Source organism: Phalangium opilio, unplaced genomic scaffold, assembly GCF_054372755.1.
Source record: "Phalangium opilio isolate 3A_F unplaced genomic scaffold, DU_Popi_V2 ptg000081l_1, whole genome shotgun sequence".
Taxonomy (NCBI): Eukaryota; Metazoa; Arthropoda; class Arachnida; order Opiliones; family Phalangiidae; genus Phalangium; species Phalangium opilio.
The window spans coordinates 1,067,933-1,089,909 of NW_028324188.1; the positions used below are offsets into that span (position 1 = coordinate 1,067,933).

Below are 21,977 nucleotides of genomic sequence, written 5' to 3' on the forward strand. Positions count from 1 at the left end.
CTTTAATTAGAATTAAGTTTAAATTTGTAGGTGTTAAGCCTAATTTGAAAATATTAAAAAATAAAAAAATCCCGAAAAAATTATTTTAAAAGCACGTGCAATTAAAATCAACTTAAAGTCACGTGACATATCTCTCGCGCCAAAAGATCTTATTCTTAAAACGCGCGAGATCTAGGGAGGTCAAAGGTTAATCTCAGAGTATAAGAAAATAATCTGTAATTCCAAAAGAAAAAATTATATTTCAACTTTGGTTTATCTAATACTAGTTATACTTAGTTCAGTTTAATAAAAAGTTTATAGAGGTCATGACCTCAGTTAAGACGAGGGTAGCCATCATAGCATCGATTGAATAAACTGGAAAAGTGTTTGATTAATTAATTAACTATAATTAAAAGAGGGAGTGATAATTAAAGAAGAACTTTTCTTGTTGACAAATTTTCCATCCTTTCCTTTAGAAACTTGACATGGTTAATTGCTTTTCCCTGGATATATACATAACGTAACTTCCGGATCGCCATGCACTTGTAAAACTATTTACAAAGGCCTAGGGCGCCTTCCTTACAAGTCAGTAAGTATCCTTTCTTCTCTCTCTCTCATTGGTCGGCCTGGATCTCTCTCTCTCTCTCTCTCAAGAAAGTTTCCCATTTCCCTGCAGCTATTGATATCAAGTCTATAAGGAATGCATACAGCTACTAGGAATTATGATGCTCCCTTATATTTTAAGGTGTTTATCAGAGCCCACTTCATAATGACACCTGGGCCCAAATTCATCATTGTTGGAAGCATGGTTTGATATATATATATAACGAATTCCCTGACATTTTAAGGAAAAACCCTAAATCCCTGACTTTTGAAGAAAAAACCCTTAAAATCCTGACATATTCCCATATTTTCCAAATCCCTGACCCTAACTTAACCAGGTCCGTATATACGAACCCTGCATTAGAAAGGACACCTTTTTATCTGACAAACACTGCAGTATATGAAGAAAAAGGTACACTGTTCACTTACTACACCTTCCTTATTATTATAAATATTAATCCGATCTTAAGATGTCCTCTTGATAAGATGACACGCAAAAGGCTTGACTATACGCGACCCTTACTCTCTCTCTCGCTCCGCTTTCACAGGTCAAACGACTGGCCCTAGTGCAGCCCTGAACCTTTTCAGGCTCTGCTTTTCTTTGCCAGAAACTTCCCCTATACTACGTGACAGAAAGTTTCATCGGCTTTTTTCCCGCCTTTTTCCCATCATCGTGTTTCTGCGCCGCCATCGTTTAGTTTTCCTCGCGCGCGACACTTTTCTTAGTTCGCGCGCCAAAAAGAAAAAAGCCCGTTCACACTTGAAGCCCGTCCAGTTAATTAAAGGGATACTCACACAGTGAACAATTTAATCCACCTTATTCACTATCGGCGGCCGGAAGTTAGGCTTATCTCGAGATTCGTGGAAGGCAGTAACGGGAAGAAATTCGTCCATCGTCTGCTACAGTACATATTTTTGGCCTTTGGTGGATTCAAACCCATAAAGGTTTAAATCACAATAAAGGGGATATAGGGAAGCAGATAGCGACTATCTCTTTAAAATATCCCGGTCGGTATGACAACAAGGTAGGACGTGTTATATAAAAACAAAGAAAAAATTGGTATAGGTAGATGTGAACGGGATTCGATTGTCGTTCTACTTTTTGCGAGAGAGAGAGAGAGAGGATAAGGAGTCCCATCACAGGAAGATGAGAAAAGAAAGTTAGTTTAGCAAAAGGATGACGCGGTCATCTCGGCCTCTTAGCATCCAGCAAAGAGGCTTGACCCCACCCCCTTTTCTCCCCCCTTCTTCAGGAAGATTGCGGTGACCCCTTTGACGTCAGCCTCTAGTTTCGATGACCCCCTTTCCCCCCTCCTTCCTGCATAGCCAATTTCGCGTGATGCGGCGTCAAAAACCCATTCCGAGATGTCGGACATTGATACGAATTATTGATTTTTTTAATTGAATTATGAAGTTTAGATTCTTGTAACAATTCCAATATCAGCAGCTTGGGTTTATAATGTATTTTTCTTTCTTTTGGGCAAGTGTCCGATCTCTCGGAGTAGCACGAGCTGTCTAACATTAATCGAAACGAAGTGCGGGTGACACCCGAGATTAAAAGAGCGAGCCGCAGCTCGTGCGGCTGAGTTCTTGACACGTGACATTTCTGACGAATATTTTGTTTAACCATGTCAACAAATTTCTATGGACCGCACCGCACCATTTTCCAATGGACGTAATTAATTATCGCTTGGGGTTTTTCGGACAGACATTCCTTTCCTCTCAAAGTTAGAGACCACTCACTCTAAGTGGACAACAAATTTAAGATCAAATTCCAATATGATTTTTCAAGGCTCTCCCAAACTAAATATTTTCTTAATTTGATTTTCCATGGCAAACAAAAGTCGAGTTGTCAATTTTTACGAGGGGATATTTCTTAAGAGTGTTATCGAGTTCTAAATAATTCAATCCTTAATTTATATAATCATCCACAATCATAATCCAAACTAAAATCAAATCCCCTGACTTCGTTAAAAATACTTAAAATTTCCTGACCCATGGGAATTACCCTGATTAATTAAGGATTATTTCCTAATTAAAATCGATATCAAAAATAATTATATCTTCCAATTAAATCGGCTTAATAATTTTTAAAAAAATTAAAACTTCTCTTAATTGTTATTACGTACGAGATTACTTCAAATTTTAAAATAATTCTTTAAGCTAAAGAATTTTGGCCTATTTTTAATTTCCTAGACTTTAACACGACCTATTTGGGCCTATTTTTAATTTCCTAGATTTTATTATGACCATTTTGGCCTATTTTTCCAATTACATAACATTCCCTGACCTAATTTGGCCTATTTTTAATTTCCTAGACTTTAGCATGACCTTTTAGGCCTATATTTTTCAAATTACATAACAATCCCTAACCTTTTTAAAACTCATACATTTTTTAAAATCCCCTGACATTTCCTGGTTTATCCATTGACCTATATTGCAACAAACAACCCACGTCGAACATCCCCCAAATAATCTCATATCGAGGTTGAACCTGCAGCAAGCAACAGCAGTAGTACCATTAATTAGAGGCCCAAGAGATTTTTGTCAAAGTCGGATAGAGTTGGTTAACAAACTCGGCGAGAGTAACGAAATTGGCTGTCTCTTAGACTTAAGCTCCTTAAGGATAGGCGCCAAACAAGATTCCTTCCACACAAAATCAAAAACTTTTCCCCATCCGGTTAAATTTCAAACCCAAGTCAATACCAAAGCCAAAGGCGGCCCCAAACACGCGGTACAACATCGTTAGGAAAGCCTAATCCCCGTCTTTAACACTAACTAAACTTTAAACATAGTTAAAAAACTGTAGATATAAATTTTCACTCTAAAATCCTACCACGTGAAAGCAGACTCTAGGTTATATAATCTTAAATATAGCTGGAATCAATTCCGGTTGAAAAACAAAGTCACGAATCAGTGAAGTAAAACCAGGGAATAAAGATATATTTTTTTATATTAAAAATATACCAAGTTTAAAGGTAGGGTATAGTACAATATTTTAACACAGTTACTGCCTTTTACGGTGGTATGTTCTCCCCCTTGTTATTACAGTTTCATCTCTCTTTTTCCTGGCCAGGTTGACTGGGGGAAGGGGTAGAGTAGTCTAAGGAGTAAGGATTAGCCCCAAGTCCAGTATATAGTCATCCCCCGGGGGGATTCACCCCACAAGGAAGCTCTCTATTACGAGCATTATTCTTCGATCCCTTTGTTACCCCCGCCACCGCGTTTCATCCCCCCTTTGAACAAAAGAGCGACAAGTATGAAACGCACGAGGCCATACTTGAGGGGTCGGATGGTGTTTAGTATTAGGAAAGCTTATAGCAAGGGATATAGTTGAGAGAAAAAGAAACAGAAAAGCTATTAATGTCCATCCCCTTGGGAGGTATCGTGTCACGAGCAGAGAGAGGACCTGACTACCTAAGGATCAAAACCCGAGTTTCAGTTCTGAGACTGATTCTTACGTATTGGGGACAGCGCCAGACTCGTGTAAGCTATGTTATGACGTAGATAGAGTACCATCTCCAAGGTTTAGTTCGCACTGAAGATAATTTTGAACTTTGTAAAGATGGTCAGAAATTTTTGCAATTGCCAACTGGACTTTTATCTCAAAGATTTATATCTTTACCTGAAGGATTTATTAAAAATTATTTATTTATTATTTAGAATTAATTGATGTACCCTTCTAATGTTAACGCTAATCGTTAATTAATTTAATTGAGCTGATCTACGGCGTACTGTAAATCACTTATCATATAATTTTAATTTGCAAGTGGACAAAGAAATCTCGAATGCTAGCGACCCTCTCTTCTACCAGTTCAGTTCAGTTTTCACATCCCCAATAGCGGAAAATTATATTATCCATGCATGATAAAATAGACCAAATTACATCTTCCCTAACATTGTATCAAAATTTTAAACCGACTTAAAAAGTTATAGGCCTACCAAACCAATTTTCCTTCATCAATACTTTGAACCCCAAACCTATTTAAAAAAAAAAAAAAAGAAAAACTTGGACTAAATCAAATTTTGGCTTTTTCCTAAAAATTCTGGGGAGGCAATGGAAAAAGTTGAAATTAAATTACAGATATAAAACTTTTTTGAGAGTTGAAAGGGGTGATAGAGTCGAAAAGCAGAAACCACAGAAAATAAAAAAAAAACCTACAAATACGAGACTGGAAAAAATAATACGCCAACTAAATCAAAAGTTATACCTTTGGAATTCGTTTCGATTTGGCGCCAACGAAAATAAGCGAAAAATCCCCGAGAGAAACTCGAGCTCTCTCGAGTCGAAGATGAACCCAAATAAATCGAAAAGCTAAAGACACGCAGTTCGAAAGCAGCTGCAACTTCCAACTGTTTTTGATTGAGTTTCGAGCACGTGCCCTCTGCCCCTCCCCCATCCCCCGTAATACCATCGCGCGAGCTTTATATACATTTTTCCCACCATTTTTCCCGCCTTCCCAAAAAGGGCATGGTCACTTGCCTTAGAACGTTCAATAATATTGCCTTTAACATGAGCAGAATTATTACAACTATCTCTCCCCATTTATCTAGCTTGCACGAGATATCACGCGGGAAAAATAAATCCCTTTCGCTAAAAGCGCGCGCGCTCATTCTTAATCACGCGTGGATGCTATAAACTTGGAGAAGAGAAGTGAAATGGAGTGGAATCTCCATACCTTTAACGAACCCTTTGTACTGTACCCCCATGTACGAAGTCCTCCCAGCATCCTCAGAAGTTTTTTCCGATTTGGTAGGGGTCGTAGGGTACGAAAACGTCTACAACGCCCCCTGTGTCTTAAAAATAGAAGCTAATTCGCGAGAAATAGCTTAGTATTTTTAAATGGCGCTAGACGGCAGTGCTTAACGATCCCTTTACCAAAGGTAGCCTTGGACGTTCGCGAATTACTGTGGGAGACTTATAACCGCACATGGCAGACAAACCTTAATTCCAACTCCATCCTACCTCCTCCTCTAAAATACTCACATCGCATCCTAAGCGCGTGCTATGGCGGCCATTTTTATGGTAGTATACTGTACTGGTATTTCACTAAGCCTTTGCTAAACACACGAAAAAAAAATATGATATGAAGGCGTATCTGACTCACCCCAGCAGAGTAACGCAGTGTGTTCTGGGAATTACGTTGGATATAACGGTCACGCTATTGTCTCCATTCCTCTCGTCTTTCCTTGCTTGATCCGGAAGAGAAGAATGGTTGGTGAGCCCGGCTTCAGGATGGATCTGTAGAGAGGGGGGATAAAAGAAGAGGGGGAGTTAGTGAGAGACGGTCAAGAAAATGCCTGCCACGGTTTACGTAATATCGCGTGTAAGACTAGAACGAGGACCGAGATAGAATTAAGCGTTCAAGACTGTAGGCCTAGTGTAGATTGTCTTGTTAAGATTATGATTAAATATGTCGTGATAACAACATCCCACGCTTCTCTTTCTTTCTTTCCTATGATGAGATTATAAGCAGTGACATGCGCTATGGTATGTACATGGATGTTAACATAAGTTTATAAGTGATATGTTCCTTCCATAAGTATAGCACTAACTATACAGTTCGTAATGCTACCTCCTAGAGACTTACAGTTCTCGAGATAACTAGTTCGAGAAGGAGAACGACGGAAGCGAGTCAATTGAAGTACTTACTACACTCGGTGGTGGTTAATTAATTCTGCAGGACTTCTTCCATCTAGCTCCTATTTAGTCAGTCTGCATTACTAATTAGGCCTTTGACAGCAGCGCCTCATGCACCAGGCGTACGTCGCTTTACCTCCTCGAATCTATGACCTATACCACCTAGGCTGTCACTTCAAAATTACAAGCTCCAGTTTCTAAGTTACCAGACATTACAAACTTATGGATGGCCAACATATCTTATAAACTTATGACGAACCTAAGTAAAACCAACTGTACAACGGTCCTAACTCCCTTCAATAAATATTTGTTTTTCCTGTTTTCCCCAAAATACTCAATTTAATTTAATAAAAATTTCCTTCAAGGCTATTTTGAATAAATATACGAAATTATTCTGTAAAGGTTAAACTTGGGCGAGTGGTGGGAAAAACGGGGTTGACAGCTTTTGGAAAATGATGACGGATTAAGAATTTATTGAAAAGTAAAGAATGGCTTTAAGACGTTGAGAAAAATAAATAAAAAAAGTGATCCACTTTGACAAATTGGGTACACAAAACTAAAGACAGAAAATTTTCCCCCCATCCATAAATTTTCGCGCCTTTAATATCAAATCACGTGCTGCTATCGCGCGAGTATAAGTGTCACGTGTCTCGCGCTATTCATTTTTAAACAAAAGGCGCGTGGAGTTTCGTAATGACGTCAAAGACAGCGCGAGGAAAGACGCGCGGAATTTATGTTTACTTTGATCTCAAATTTAGTTACTTTGGAACAGTCTTGACGTTTTCTTTCAACTTTGTGGACAGAACGTTAAGAAAGCTTATCAATTAAGGTACAATAACTTTAAAATTAATTAAAACATATATCGTTTTAATGCACTCCCTAACACAAGTTATTATTGAACATTGGATTGGAGTGTTTTACAAATGCCCCCTTAAATTTAATAAAATAAATTAAATTAAGTTATAAAATAATACTAAATTAGTTAAGGGGGTCATTGGTAAAACATTTCTTCAATCCAATGTTCAATGTTCATAACTCGTGTTAGGGGTGCATGCATCCCTTATGGGTGACATTCTAAATCGACTATTCATAGAAAGAAGTATAGAAATTACATTTTAGATTCTCAAAATTGAAAAATGATTTCCCATAGAACCATCCCATCCCACTCACTCATTGCACTTAATTCGCTCCAATAATTACCCTTAAGTCCTTTTGGGAAGAACAAACACAATGTATAATCCAATTTAAATCAAAAATAAACTGTTTAAACCCGTATAAACTATATATATATAAACAAAGTCTCTAACTTAAACCTTATACAAAATTAAACAAAACAACTTGTTTTAAAAACTAAAAAAAATATATGGGCCTCAAATAGAAGGAAGAAGTGGAATGGGGGGGTCCCAATTGAAATGGGAATTGGGCCCAAAAAAAAAAAAGCTAAAACATCACTGAATAAACCAACCATCATCATTGGGGGCCGAGTAAATAAAAGAACCTCTTTTTTGGCGCAGGGACCAGGATCAAAATAAAGAAAAACAGCGTATAAAAGACCATGGGAAAAAAGGAACAGAAATCTAATATCGTTAGGCTTAACGAATTCGTTTCGAGGGCAAATAAAGAGACGCTCGAAAAGCTCGAGATTTATTTGAATAACGCAGCTTCCAAAATCCGCCAACGCCCGCTCTAAACCTCTTCTTATTAGAAGAAGTGAGTTTTTCCCGCCATATTCCATGGGCCCAAAAATAAATACAGAATGTTACCCGAGCCCGACTTTTATTCGATACCCCCGATCAATATTGCCAGTCAGATTTGTTGAAATTTCAAGATAAAAAGGGGAGACTCGTGTTAAAAAGTTGACTTTTAAAATAAATAAAAAAAAAAAATATTAAAAAAACTGAAAACTAGAATCAGGTCATCCTCATTAAGCCTTGTTTCGAATTTTATATTTTTAATCGCGCGCGTTTTAATAATGTCACGTGTTTTAATAATACAAAGAATACAATTTTAATATTTTCCTTAAGCCTTTGTTTTTGGAATTTTTATTTATTTTTTTTTTATTTTAAATTGCACGTGTTTTAACAAAAGATAAAGAATATAATGTCACGTGTTTTAAGAATACATAGAATACAATTTTAATATTTTAGTTAAGCCTTTGTTTTTGAATTTTTATCTTTTAATTTAAATTGCACGTGTTTTAACAAAAGATAAAGAATATATAATGTCACGTGGCAAAAGGTTTTTCTCAGACAACGTCTCGTGAATTTTGATGCGCGTGCTAAAAATATAGGAGAATTTACAGGTAGGTATATCTATACACATCTCTCTCTCTCGAGGCTGTTACCATGGCAACCGTAAATCTCGGAAAAATTCTTAAATCTAGGAAAACTCCTATGGGATTAAAAGGAAAAAGGGATCGAGATTTCTTTCGTTTTTTTTTTTACTGTAAGACGATGCTCTTAGATATTTTTAAAAACTGGTGTGTGTATTTGGTACCTTTATCAGGAAATCTATTCCTAGAATTGGAGCGATTTTATGATCGGATATGCCGGCCGGGGATAAAATGTGTGGATCCCAGATTTTTTTAAAAAAGAAAGAATGTATTTGATTTTACCATGAGAGTTTTAATTATAGGACCAATTACAGTGATGGTTCTATGGGAAATCATAAATTTTGAGAATCGAAAATGTAATCTATACTTCTTACTATGAGCAGCCGATTTTGAATGCCCCATACATAAGTTATGATTGAACATTGGGTTGGAGTGTTATTTTCAAGGGATAATGGGATAAATTCATTTTCTTGTAGCATTGGATGAGGAGGTATTGTAACACCAGCTGCTCGTCGATTTCGTTCGTATCAGAGTGTGGGAGGGGGGGGTCGATCCATTCCTCGCCTTGACCCCTTTCATCCCCCCCCCACGAAAAAAAGGCGGGAAATAAAATAAAATAAAAAGATGCCTATTCTTAAAAAGATTGCCAAGTCTCTTTCTCTGATTTCATTTTATATATTTGGCCATGAGATAGAAATATACCAACAAAACAACCTTTAATAAGGGCCCCTTAAACTATCTGGGGCAGAGTGGAGACTAACACATATCATAGGAACCCCATAATAATAATAATAATAATAATAATAATAATAATAATAATAAAAACATTCTTAGAACTGTGAATAAATTTGTCATAGAAGAATAGAGTTAAGATTTTTCAGAGTATTTTACGGATGACCCCCTTAAATTTAATTAAGCAACTGATTAAGACAATTATTTCTAATTTAATTTAAATTAAGGGGTCATCCCTAAAACACTTAAGTCAAATCATAACTCGAAAACAGTGTCCCTTGTGTCAAAATGGAAATAAATAGAAGTGTAGAAGTTACATTTTCGACTCAAAATCAATTTCCCAAATAATTAACATCCCCCTTAATTTATGCCATTCAGACTTATCAAAAACACCCTGTACATGTTCATGCCAATAAAGCTAGTTAGATTATTATATTTAAGACCTTTTTTTTCTTTTCAAATAGTAGTTTAAATCGGAATAAAAATGTCATCTTTAAATAATAAACAAAAATATAAATATTTACATAGGTCGACAATAACTTAAATCCTTCGAGAAAAGACGCGATAAAAATTAAACCTTGAACACAAAACGAGCTTAGTTCTTTCTCCATCTTTTGCAAGCTTTGCTTTGGGTAAATAAAGGCCTTTCTTTTAAAACATTAAACCAAAGAAAGGGAGGAGGGGTTGGTGGTATAGTTCTGTTTAAACATTAAAACCTCGGCTGGGTTGGATTGGGTTGGGTTACGGGTGTAAGATTGGCAAAAGCGTCCATACCTAGAGAGAAAACTTCGATAGGGCACAAGTAGAGCGGCGACCCAAACGAACGAACCACCATTCTCTATTCGCTCCTAATCCGAAAACGAAAAGTAAAGGACGAAAAAGGAAAAAAAAAAGTAAAGAAAAAGAAAGATTGTAGGAAAATCCAGAGACGTTTTTGAATTAAGGAGATTGCTACACTGGGTGGGTGCACAGACCCCCCTCCCCATCTCCTTCCCTAGAAACTGAGTCCTCAATATACGCCGTGAGGTCGGATAGTTATTTTCTAAGTCGAATAAACAATCTGGGAGCGTCAGTAGTTTTTTTCCTCCAACTACTCTTAGTTTGAAGGTAAAACACTATATGGTGGGATGAAAACCACTATATGGTGGGAGGTAAACCACAATATTGTAGGAGGAAAACCACAATATTGTAGGAGGAAAACCACTATATTGTAGGAGGAAACCACTATATTGCAGGAGGAAAACCACTATATTGTGGGAGGAAAACCACTATATTGTGGGTGGAAAACCACTATATTGTGGGAGGAAAACCACGATATTGCAGTAGGAAAGCCACGATATTGCAGTAGGAAAGCCACGATATTGCAGTAGGAAAGCCACGATATTGCAGTAGGAAAGCCACGATATTGCAGTAGGAAAGCCACGATATTGCAGTAGGAAAGCCACGATATTGCAGTAGGAAAGCCACGATATTGCAGTAGGAAAGCCACGATATTGCAGTAGGAAAGCCACGATATTGCAGTAGGAAAGCCACGATATTGCAGTAGGAAAGCCACTATATTGCAGTAGGAAAGCCACTATATCGTTGGATTAAAACCACTATATTGTAGAAGGGAAACCTCTATATCACAGGAGGAAAAGCACTATATTGCAGGAGAAAGATAACTATATTGCAGTAGGAAAACCACTATATTGTAGTTGGGAAAGCCACTATATTATAGGAAGAAAATACTATCGATTCTGCGAAAAACAATTAACAATATAAATCAACAGTTCAGGGGACTGTTTAGGGTGTAAACCATTATACTATACTATGTTCATAGTAGAACATATCCGACCCCTTTGGTATTTCTGGTTTTCTCCATTTATCCTTTTGGCCATCCTATCCCATCCCGATGGCCGCCGCCGCGTCCCTTCGGAGGAGTCTGGGGCCTTTTTCTAACCCGAGGCTTGTTATCGGTCTGAAAGATTTCGATAAAAGGGTTAGGGGGGTTCTCCCTCTTCTCCCCACCCCATTGATTGCTAAGCCTCGGCTTCTATCGGCCTTGAGTATCTTTGGTAAGCCTTGGCCATAGCTTCCTCCGTCGCTAGGCGTCTAGAACGGCGTAGACCACCTTTCTTCCCCCTGAACCCGCTACACGATGCCGTAGAACCAAAAAGCCTAAAGGAAAAGGGGTCACTCTCAATCTAATCTGAATGATGAGATTGAGTTTAGCCAGGGGGATGCTCCCCTTCCCCAAAACCCCCCTCGTCTTCTTCTCCATCTCGGCGGAAGGTAAACCTAACCCCACTTATATAAGGAGAAAAGATAGATAAACTTCACTTTTTCTTATCGACGTATATACCACCACCATCTTAAAGGGATAATAAAGTAACTCGTTTTTAATTTTAATCGATACTGGTTAAATATATATTAATTATAATTATTATTAAATCATTATAATATTTAGATCTTTTTGATGTAAAACAGGTGGGTAGGCAACCCTCAGTATTGGGACATACAAAGGAGCTGCCCATAATGACATGAAAAGACTACAGCGCAGGCGCCAAAATGCAAGATGAAAGGCAGAGTTTTACCCCCCTCTAAGATGATACAGCTTTTGACTCAACTAGATGGGTCAAATTGAATTGAGTAAACTATTTGGGTGATGTGAATTAACAGAAGTTGGTTGGAGCAGTTCAACGACCAAATTAAAAATTGATCACTGACCAATTTTGACTAAATCAACTTTTTGAACCATCTAGTCAATTGAGTAGTCAAAATTTGTGCCATCTAAAAGGGTCTTTAGTTACATTAAAATAGTCTATAATCAAACTATATTAATTTTTGCCTAAAATTATGTCAAATTGACAATGGCGTCGTACCCAAAAGTTCCTATTTCAATTTGTATTTATTTATTTATTTTTTTCTCCTCTCTCTCTATCTAGTATCTACCCGTTCATTTCAAAGTCAGTCAGCCACAGTTGTTTGAAAGGCAGTTCGTGGTTAAAACATTGAATACCATTGGTACACGGTGGTGGATTCGGAGATTCCTCAACTAAAGAGGGGGTTTTCGGCGGGGTGTTCTTTGATCTTTATGGGGTTTGACGTTGAGGGGGGAGATGCCCCACGGGTATGGGGAATTTAACCCCGACTTTCAGATCCGTCCATTCATTACAGAACTCCATTTTCGACAAGCTTCTAATTATTCCTGGCAACTGAGAATCTCCCCGTCTTTTATAGAACACCCCCTTACCCCCTTTTGGGGTTACGCCCCCTCCTTTGAATTACATCATTACAAGCAAAGTAAATGTTTTACTTCAATTACAAAAAGGGTTCGGTAACTACAGGTAAATTAGAACCTTAAAAATTAATTAGATATTTGGGTTTTTTAGTATGCGGGCAAAGACAACATTTAGGGGTTATAATTCCCATGTTAGGTCTATGGCCCCTGTAGAAATGTTTAACCCGCAATACACCAGTGTTTGCTATAACGATAAGGAAAACAACCTTCAAGGGGCTTTTTTTAAAAAAAATAATAATAAATAATAAAACATGCTTTAAATTACCGAAATAATGGTTAATTGTCTCTGAAATAATTATATAATTAAGGACGTACTTTAATAATTAACTTTACGGCCAATTTAATTAAATGTTTTAATGAAAAACTTAATTTTCCGGACCAGTTTTAATGCATGAAGAAATAAAAGTAAAATTACCCATGAATAATGTATTAAAAAGATTTATATTAAGCCTAACAGACTCAGCTGACGTTAAAGAAGGAAAAAAAGGACACTAACACGTAAATTAGAACATAAATGTAAATGTTGAAATAACCCTTACACTTATCTAAACCTTCCACGGCATTATCAAGATAACGCGACGTAATCTTTTCTTGTAAATAGACGTAAAAAAATCCACCCTTTACCAAGTTAACTTAACATAAAGATATAATACATTCCCCCGCCTTTAAACTCTAGTGTCAAGTGACATTAGGCCATTAATACAACTTTTTATGGCGCGCGAAAAAAAAAATTATGTAATGGGGTAAGGTACGAAATAAACCTGGTGTTAGTTATAATAACGGTATCAGGTAATGGTGATATGTGCCATAGAAAAGCGTTACATTATCACCGTTAGTTGATAGCGATGTTATAAAAGCGGCGGGTTTGCACGAGATCTTTTAGTTTGATTTGGTGCATCGTAAAAACGCGCGAGCTTGTAAAAAAATTATAGTAAAAAACTATAAAGCTCACGCGAGACGAGTTTGCAAAGTAAAGGAAGCTTACGGCGGAGTTATACACAATGATAAGCCCCATACGGTTACTGCAAAACGCGCGTGAAATAGAGTATAGCTAGTTATCTGTAGTAAAAAGAAAGCTGGCGCGTGAAATTTATAAATCTCAGGAAATACGCGCCTTTTTATGGATGGATAATTTCCCGCCAATATGCTCGCGCACGAGACAATTTCCCGCCAAAATGCGCGTGAAACCCCATACATTAATATATTTTTACTTAAAATAATTTTCATTAAACAATACTGCACACGCTTTGAAGTTACTCTGACTAAAGCGTAAAATAAATTTATCTTGATAGTAAGGGAAACTTTGAGAAGCCATTCGATCAAGTAAATTAAATTTTGGATCCCCCAAAAGAATGTAAAACTTTCTTTACTCGCTAACTAAAAAAAGGGGGTCGTTTCGAAAGAAGCCAGATCCGGAATTTAATTAACGAAGTTTGTGCTGTTAGGCCTAAAAACGATATACGTCCTTTTTTAAAAAGAAATCACCCCCTTCTTGTTCTTGAGTGATATTAAACAATCTTCTTTCCCGTGTTTTTAGCTAATTAAAATTCAAATTAGGGGATAGTTCGTTGAATTATTTATTTACTAAAAAGTAATAAAAAATGTTAGGTTTATATAAAATTTAAAATTTAACGTGGTATTGAACAGAAATCAGAGGGACTTTAAACACGATTGTATCAGAAGTATATATTTCTTCTCTTGGAGAGAAGTGTACCACAACAAAGCGGGAGTGATAATTGTAACATGATTCTTCCCAACATTAGAATTAACATTTATTACAGCAAGGTTACTAAACCGAAAATCACATACGCCATGTAAATAGTTGTGGATTTTTGTCCCATCACATTAAGACGAAGTTTGTGGGTTGATTTCTGAGGAACTAAAATATTAAGAGGATACAGAGTGGCATACTTCTTCTATTATCCCCTTCTGATCATATACATATATATATATATATATATAAATTTATATATTTGCGAAATTCGAAACTCAATATACACTACAAAGAGATACCAAACCGAGATTCGAATTGGTCTATAATAATTCAAAACTAAATTACTGAAAACAACCGTATTCTACATATAAAGGAAGACTTAATCAATGCGGCGGCATCTCAAACCTCAATTCAACAATTATATATATATTAGAAATTGGGGATTTTAATATTCGACTTTGATACGAAAATCCAGCCGCCTTTAACAACGCTGTCTAGTTAATTTGACACGCGTATAGATTGTTCGAAAGAGCGCACGTGGAGCAAAGCGCGGGAAATCGCTCGTGCTATGCTATTAAAGGCGGGAATTTTCTCGTGCTATTAAAGGCGGGAATTGGCTCGCGCTGTTAAAAGCGGGAAACAATGGATGGCGGCGAGTAAAGGGGCAGTGGAGCTACAGTTCCCAGAGTTCCGGTTGGGTTTCTGGAGAACAGGAAATTAGCGAACTCGAAACCCTTGGAATTAAATGGGGGGATTATTACGAACGATTAAAATGACGTTAGGGCCTTTGACAATGATACGCTTTGGACAAAGGGTGCGGAATTTTGGGGGCGGGAGAAACCCGATTCTCGCTAAGCCTAACGGAAACAAATACTTTAATTGGTAAATTTCATAGGATTCCTTAGTAAGAATTCGTCGAAGTAGATCCATGCCCAAATATCTAATTCTAATTAATCCCTTGAAAGGAATTATCGCGGTGCTTATATATCTCCCTTTTAATCCGGAACCGTTATAACAATACATTGGGAAATAGGTTAAGGAAAGGGTCACGTAGCCTTTGATAGTAGTGTCAAGTGACTATGTGTGTTTGAGTCTGAGAGAAGGAAGGGTTATATTAACGGTCGGAGGATTATAAGGATTGGATTAAAATGGGGATTAACTGTTTACAAAGATGTGAGGGATAGGATTAAGATCGTGATAACGGGAATTAACAATTAATTATTAGAGTTTAATTTAAAATACTATACTTTAATTTAAGCTATATTAGACTTTAAAGGGAGAATAAACTTGTTTTATTATTTATTATTTAATATTTACGGGTTTGGGTTTGATTCTTAAGTATATACGCGTTGAGTCTCTTGGATCACTAATAAAAAAACTAAGTCGCATAAAGACTAGAATAAATAAAATCAGCTAGTGAACAATATTTTAAAAAAAAATCAAAAATTAAATAAACTTCAACAAACTTAATTAATTTGCAAGCCTATAATTTTAAACCCATTATTACGTTTAACAAAAAAAATTTCAGAGTGATAAAGCCTTGTTTTTTCTTTCCTTAATTAATACCTCGTTCGTTAATTAACGAAGAGCACTCAATTCCATAAGAGGATTACGTCAAAAACACGACAGGATTCGCTAGAACTCAAGACTGTCTGCCGATCAAAGTGAAAATTCAATTATAAATACCTTTAGTTTTTAAATTTTATTAAATTTAAAAAGAATTTTAAAGTAAAAGGTTCAAACAAATTCACTTTGAATTTTTAATTATTTAAACTTAAAAAAAAATATAATATATAGTCGGGTTTAATTTAACCCTTTTATCATCGTAATAAATACCCTAAGTAATCTAGTAAATTATTAATTAGTTATAACCAAGGTCATATGGCCTTGGGAAATTGCAGCGCCATTACACATAAAATAACACTACAGAATACCTTTAATATTTTAATTAAAATTGGCACCGCCCTTTTCCTTATATAAGACTTTAATTAATTAATTCTTCGGTTCAAATTTGAAGCTCGGCAAAATTTTTATCCCGTTAAAACTTTTAAAAAGGGGGCGGAGTTACCACCTCGATTCTAGTTCCTATACTGGAGATGGAACTAATTTAAACTTTGGCGCCAAAACTTGCATAATCACGCGCAACTTCCCACCCACTATCCCCCCTCGCCTTTTTCACATATTTGCATATTTTCATCTTATTAAAACCGCTGCCAGGTTACCAAGCGCGTGCAACGTTGAAAAAGCGGGAAAAATTCATTGCACGAGCCACTTAAGAAAAAGGCGGGAAAACTTAGAAGTAAAACTTAAAAATAAAAAAGGCGCGGAAAAATCCTCGCACGTGCTACTAGAGAAAAGGCGGGAAAACTTATAAGTAAAACTTAAAAAGAAAAAATAAAAATAAAAAGGCGCGTGAAAAATCATCGCACGTGGTACTAGAGAAAAGGCGGGAAAACTTACATATATATAAGTAAAATTTAAATAAGGCGCGAAAAATTCTCGAGGCTGATGAAGGATAAAAACAAATTGGTTAAAAACCTTAAAATTAAAGGGAAGGTGAAATGAAAAAATTAGCATTAAAGCTAATGATATGGTGAGAGCTGAAATTACATACGTCCTAGCATCCCTTTAATAAGGAGAAAGAGTGATTCGTTAAATTGCCGGCTAATTAAGACGATAATCTTAACGAGAAAGTGGCGGTGTAAAGAGGGAGGGAGAGGGTACTCTCACAACCTCCCCTCAACCCCCCAAACCCCTCTTACCCTAGTCGCTATTAATAACGTCTCAGAGTTTTTCGCCCCCCCCTCCCCCGCCGTGTTGGCTGGTGAGCACTGGTAAATTATGTAAGGAGAGTCTAGCAGTTGAGTGTTAGTGCTACTGCTAGATGCTTAAGGCCTTGTAAGGAGGAATATTCTTGGAAGTTTGCCAAGTTTTCCGGGTCACGGAAAGTTTCTCCTCCTCTAAGGCATCATTCGGACGGACGGACGGACTTCTCTCCAAGATCGATTGACCATATCGATAATGAACGTGCGCGGGATTGAGCCTTGGCGGAGGGGACCGGAGGGGGGGGGTTATAAGTATTTGCGCGCGCTCTACGCTATTTTGGCGCGCTTTTCTAAGTTCTAAGGAAGGCGCGCGTGAAGGGCGTGTCACGAGACAATTCTTATTGTTTTCTAATCGCGCCAGGGAAATCTCTCGATCGTGATTGGCAGTGTCTGGAAAATTGTAAGGGCTTAATTAAAATTGTTCTAATTCTTGAAAATTATACTTCAAAAATTGAGATTGAGGAATTTATGGCAACTTCGAAGCTGCTACCGAAGTTGACTATTTGCAATTTTCTCACAAATATTAAATTTCTAATATTGATTCAAAGCCTTTCACGACAATAGCCCAACTAACCAATTAAAATTATACCAGACAATTATAAAGCCTAAGATAATTCTATACCCTTGCAGTTTCAATATTAGAATCTTGGTGCGAACGCGACTTCTTTGGTGAAACGCGCGACTTTAATTCAATAAGGTATTGTTTTTATAAAGAGTCTTGGCATTTCAATTTATTCTTTAAAGAGAACGTATAAGTCGAGTGAGAGAGAGATGGAGAGAGAGGGGAGGGGCTTACTTCGGAATCTTTGCCTAAATTGTCAAGGAGAGCGTCGCAATTAAATCGTCACGCTTTCGTAGTTCGGCAATTAAAAGTTTGAAGAAGGAAAGGCGCCTTAGGATAAGTGGCGCGAATATTTTGGACCAAAAGGGTTGCTTCTCCTCTAAAACCAGTCCTATTCATTCATATATATTTTTCATCCCAAAATAACAAAGAGTTAAAATAAAAATAAAAAGATATACCTACACTTCAGTATCACTTGAATTTTAGTAAAATTGCGCGAGATTTATTTAGAAAATTAATTTTAAAAAAGATGCGGCACGTGCTAAATAATCCTAAGCTATAACTTGGGCCTTAACTATACTTAAATAAATAATGTACTTCCAAATTCGATTCGCTAACATAGTTTCCCGTATAGCAAGATTGTAATTACAATGTTGTTTAACCAAGCTAAATCCCCTTTCAAATAAACAAGGATAACAGTTGTCTACAAACAAAGCAGTGTTTACACTATAGACACTTTGAAGTAACCGCTTTCAAAACATCGTTCTACAAACCAGGTCAAAATTTAAAATTTATCTGTTAATTATAGAGAGATATTTTACTAGAAAATTTATCATATTTAAATATGGATTAAGTCTTTCACAATAGGTTCAAAACGGTTTCAAAGTGCGCAGTGTAAAAACAGAACACATAACATTAGTGACAAAATTCGAAACAAAATATTTCAATCTTAAAAAAAAATTTAAATAATTAACTTCTTAATTAATCTAACGACGCTTAATTAAACTAAATTTTAGGGTACATCGCCAGCCATCCTTTTAAATTATTAAAACCCTTTACAGAAAATATATAAATTCAACTTACAATCTTCTTGAGGAGACGTAAACAGTTGGAACTAAATAAATATATTATTTAAGGTTCATTTTTAAACTTTAAACTTGTACCCTTTAATTCTACACGTACAAGAATAAGTATGTTTACAACGCGTGCCTATAACGTGGGATGGTCGCGCCGTGCGGGGAAAGCTTCCTTCTCGGAGGATGGCGAGGATCGTTCTGGAATGGAAGAGGCTGAGAGACGCTCTCCCTCTTTCTCTCTCTCTCTAGATCGCGTGCTATGGGTTTCAACAAAACAAAGGGATGGCGCCTGCGTGACCGCTTTCCTCACTCTCTCTCTCTCTCCCTCCCTCCCTCTCTCTCTATCTCTCTCTCTCCTCTTTCTCTCTCTCTCACTCTCTTTACTTCGGAATTAAGCCTAAACCTATTAGATTTAGTTTCTATTGTTCCTGCCTTTCTTTTCGCTATCAACTAAAGATGATAATATTAAGAATCTATACTTTAGTATCTAAGTCTTTTTTAAATAAAATAAAAAACTGATTAAAGTATATGTACAGTACTTGAATTTATCCATTATTATATATGTATACAGGGTGTTTGTGAAAGGTCCATCAATAATGAAAGGGCGTATTTATTGGGCCATTTTGAGTCGAAAATGTTCTATGACATTTTTCCGTCCGGGCCACTGTTTTCAAGTTATGATTGGAGTAATTTACGGATGACCCCTTAAATTTAATTTAGAAATTGAAAGACAGCGCTAATTTAATGAAGGGGTCATCCCTAAAATATTCAAATCATAACTCGAAAACCGTGGCTCGGACGGCTAAATGTCATAGAACATTTTCGACTCAAAATGGCCCAATAAATACGCCCTTTCATTATTGATGGACTTTTCACAAACACCCTGTATATAAAGAACGTGTTCTACTTCACGCGCTACTAAAGGTAATAACTTATCACGTGCCATTTATATCATTTTTAAAAGCGCGTGCGCCATTTCAAAATTAAAAAATAAAATAACAAAGGCTTAACGAATACTTAAGCACGTGAAATTACTTATTTCTATTTTTTCAATATCGAGAAATTTATTTTTGAAAGCCGAACCTCCAGGGGTAAAACTAATAATGTATTTTCTACCTGCCCCTGTAAATCCCTTACCCGCAATACACAGAGGTACGATATATAAATTTTTTATTTTATAAAATTAATAAATAATAATTCTATACCAATATAATCGCTATATATTCTATTGAATCACGTTGAATTGCGAGCAGTTTAAACCTAGTTTTAGGTGGCCTTTTAAACAGTTTGAGCTAATGGGAAAATTGGAAGTCCTCGAAAGTAGAATGGGCTAATTTTTAAAGTCCCTTACTAAAAAGGTTTTTGGAAAATGTTTGGTAATTACCATTGTAAAATTAAGGTATGCTATAAATCGGTAATTTAGGGCGGTATTTGATACATTACCGACTCGCATTTCTAATTACGAATTAATTTAAAGTTAATTTAATTGAAATTCAATTATAAACAAAAATCACAATAGCTAAATTCTATTGGTTTCTTGATTCTAGACTATAAAAAATAGACATATTTCCGAGGCTATCTTGATATAACAATATAGGACAAGCTTATACAATGAAAATTGGACGCCGGGCACGGGCTACTGCGTGGAATTGGCGAAATTGGACCCTAGGGACAAACTGTTTCTTTTTCTAAGGATTGCCTTGCCTAGATACGCTATATAGGGCCTAGTAAGTTCTTTCGAGTTAGGTATCTTACATCCAAAAGTAATTGTTGTTACGGCCATTCCTAGCCAATTCCAACAAGCTATAGAGTAAAGGTTAATGAACAAGGTTAGGTTGTAAGGGTATCAAGTTTCGCCAAAGACGTATTGTCCATTTTTACCCTGAATATTTATTGAACCGTTCATTTCCCTGAAAATTTAAGGTTCTCCAGGGTTTTGTACGAACCCTACACTGCCTTGGAAATAACTTTATCGCCATCCTAAGGGTCAAAGGTCATATCGCTATTCGTTACTTCCGCTACCATTTTTTTTAATCGCTTGAAGAATTCGTACTTAAATTTATTTAAAAAAAAGGTATCCGCCTTAAATTTAATTCAAAATGTAATTTGGCGTAATAATTTCGGCGGAATTTCTCAGGTATAATAATAAGGTTCAAAATGATAATTTTGAAAAGGGTTTCGTTCGAGAATACCGCATTAATGAAGCCAATGGGGGAAATAAGTAAATAAGCGTATACCTTAATAGAGTAACGGTTTCATTAAATAAGTAACCTCGAATGGAAACAGCGCGTGAAATTAAACTCGAGGAACAAAAAAAAAAAAAAAAAAAAAAAAAGAAAAAGAGAGAGAAAAGTTTTTTGGCGGGAAAAAGCTCGAGATATATTCAGTGAGCGCGAAATAGGTTCTCGGGGCCACGTGCGTTTTTGCAAAAAAAAAAATAATAAATTTAATCGCTTGATTTCATTTAATTATTCCTTAACTCTTTTCTTTTCTAGACCTTGAAAAAACCATCAGCCTTAAGCCTAAGGCGTTATAAGGCTAAGGAAAGGCTAAAGCAGGGTACAACCTTTGTAAATATAGCTCAATATAACTGAATGAGATCTGTTTTGACCTTATTTAATTAACAAATTAATTATCATAAAAACACTCATCACTGCCAAGAAATAAAAACTAACTAACATAAGATAAACAGCGGTATATCAAAGTGACCGGTTCATTCAAGGTATAGGCCCAAGAAGCTAAGCTACTATAGTTCTATTTTAACCCCTCCAATTGAACCCCAAAACTAGTACGTCACATTTTGCACCTTCAGATTGTACCTATACTATAACCCAAAGGCAAGGAACTATAAGTAACTACACTTAGCCTAGCGCCTTATTCTTAAGTTAAGGTCTAACTGACGTCATGGTAAGATTCCCACCTCCCCATCTGTCTGTCATGATGTAACGCGTTTTCAGCTTGGATCGCGGTAAAATCTAAGGGTGAAAGTAGATATAGCCCATGTATGTACCTTTAGGGTAACGTTACGCTCGCTTAAAGAGTTCTTATACGCATAAAGGTCAACGATGTCGGAGGCTGCGTGAAAGGGGATGTTTAGGGTCTGGTAGACTTCGTTAATGGTGACAAGTGACGTGGTTAGGACGTGGATGAAGTTTGGTTCGTTGGGATGGAAGAAAAAGTTTTGGGGGGGGGGAGAAGATGCGGATGCGGTGCTAACAGTCCTTTCCATC

The 21,977-nt window shown here is 36.5% G+C and overlaps 1 protein-coding gene across 2 annotated transcripts in view; it reads right to left on the minus strand.

Moving 5' to 3' along the window:
• The window catches only part of LOC149653848 (leucine-rich repeat neuronal protein 1-like), a 64,900-nt gene that overhangs the window by 39,746 nt on the left and 3,177 nt on the right, over window positions 1-21,977 (minus strand). For both annotated transcript variants that reach the window (XM_089846774.1, XM_089846773.1), the window contains exon 2: window positions 5,691-5,824. The gene's annotated coding sequence lies outside the window, so the exon portion shown is untranslated. The remainder of the gene's footprint in view (window positions 1-5,690; window positions 5,825-21,977) is intronic.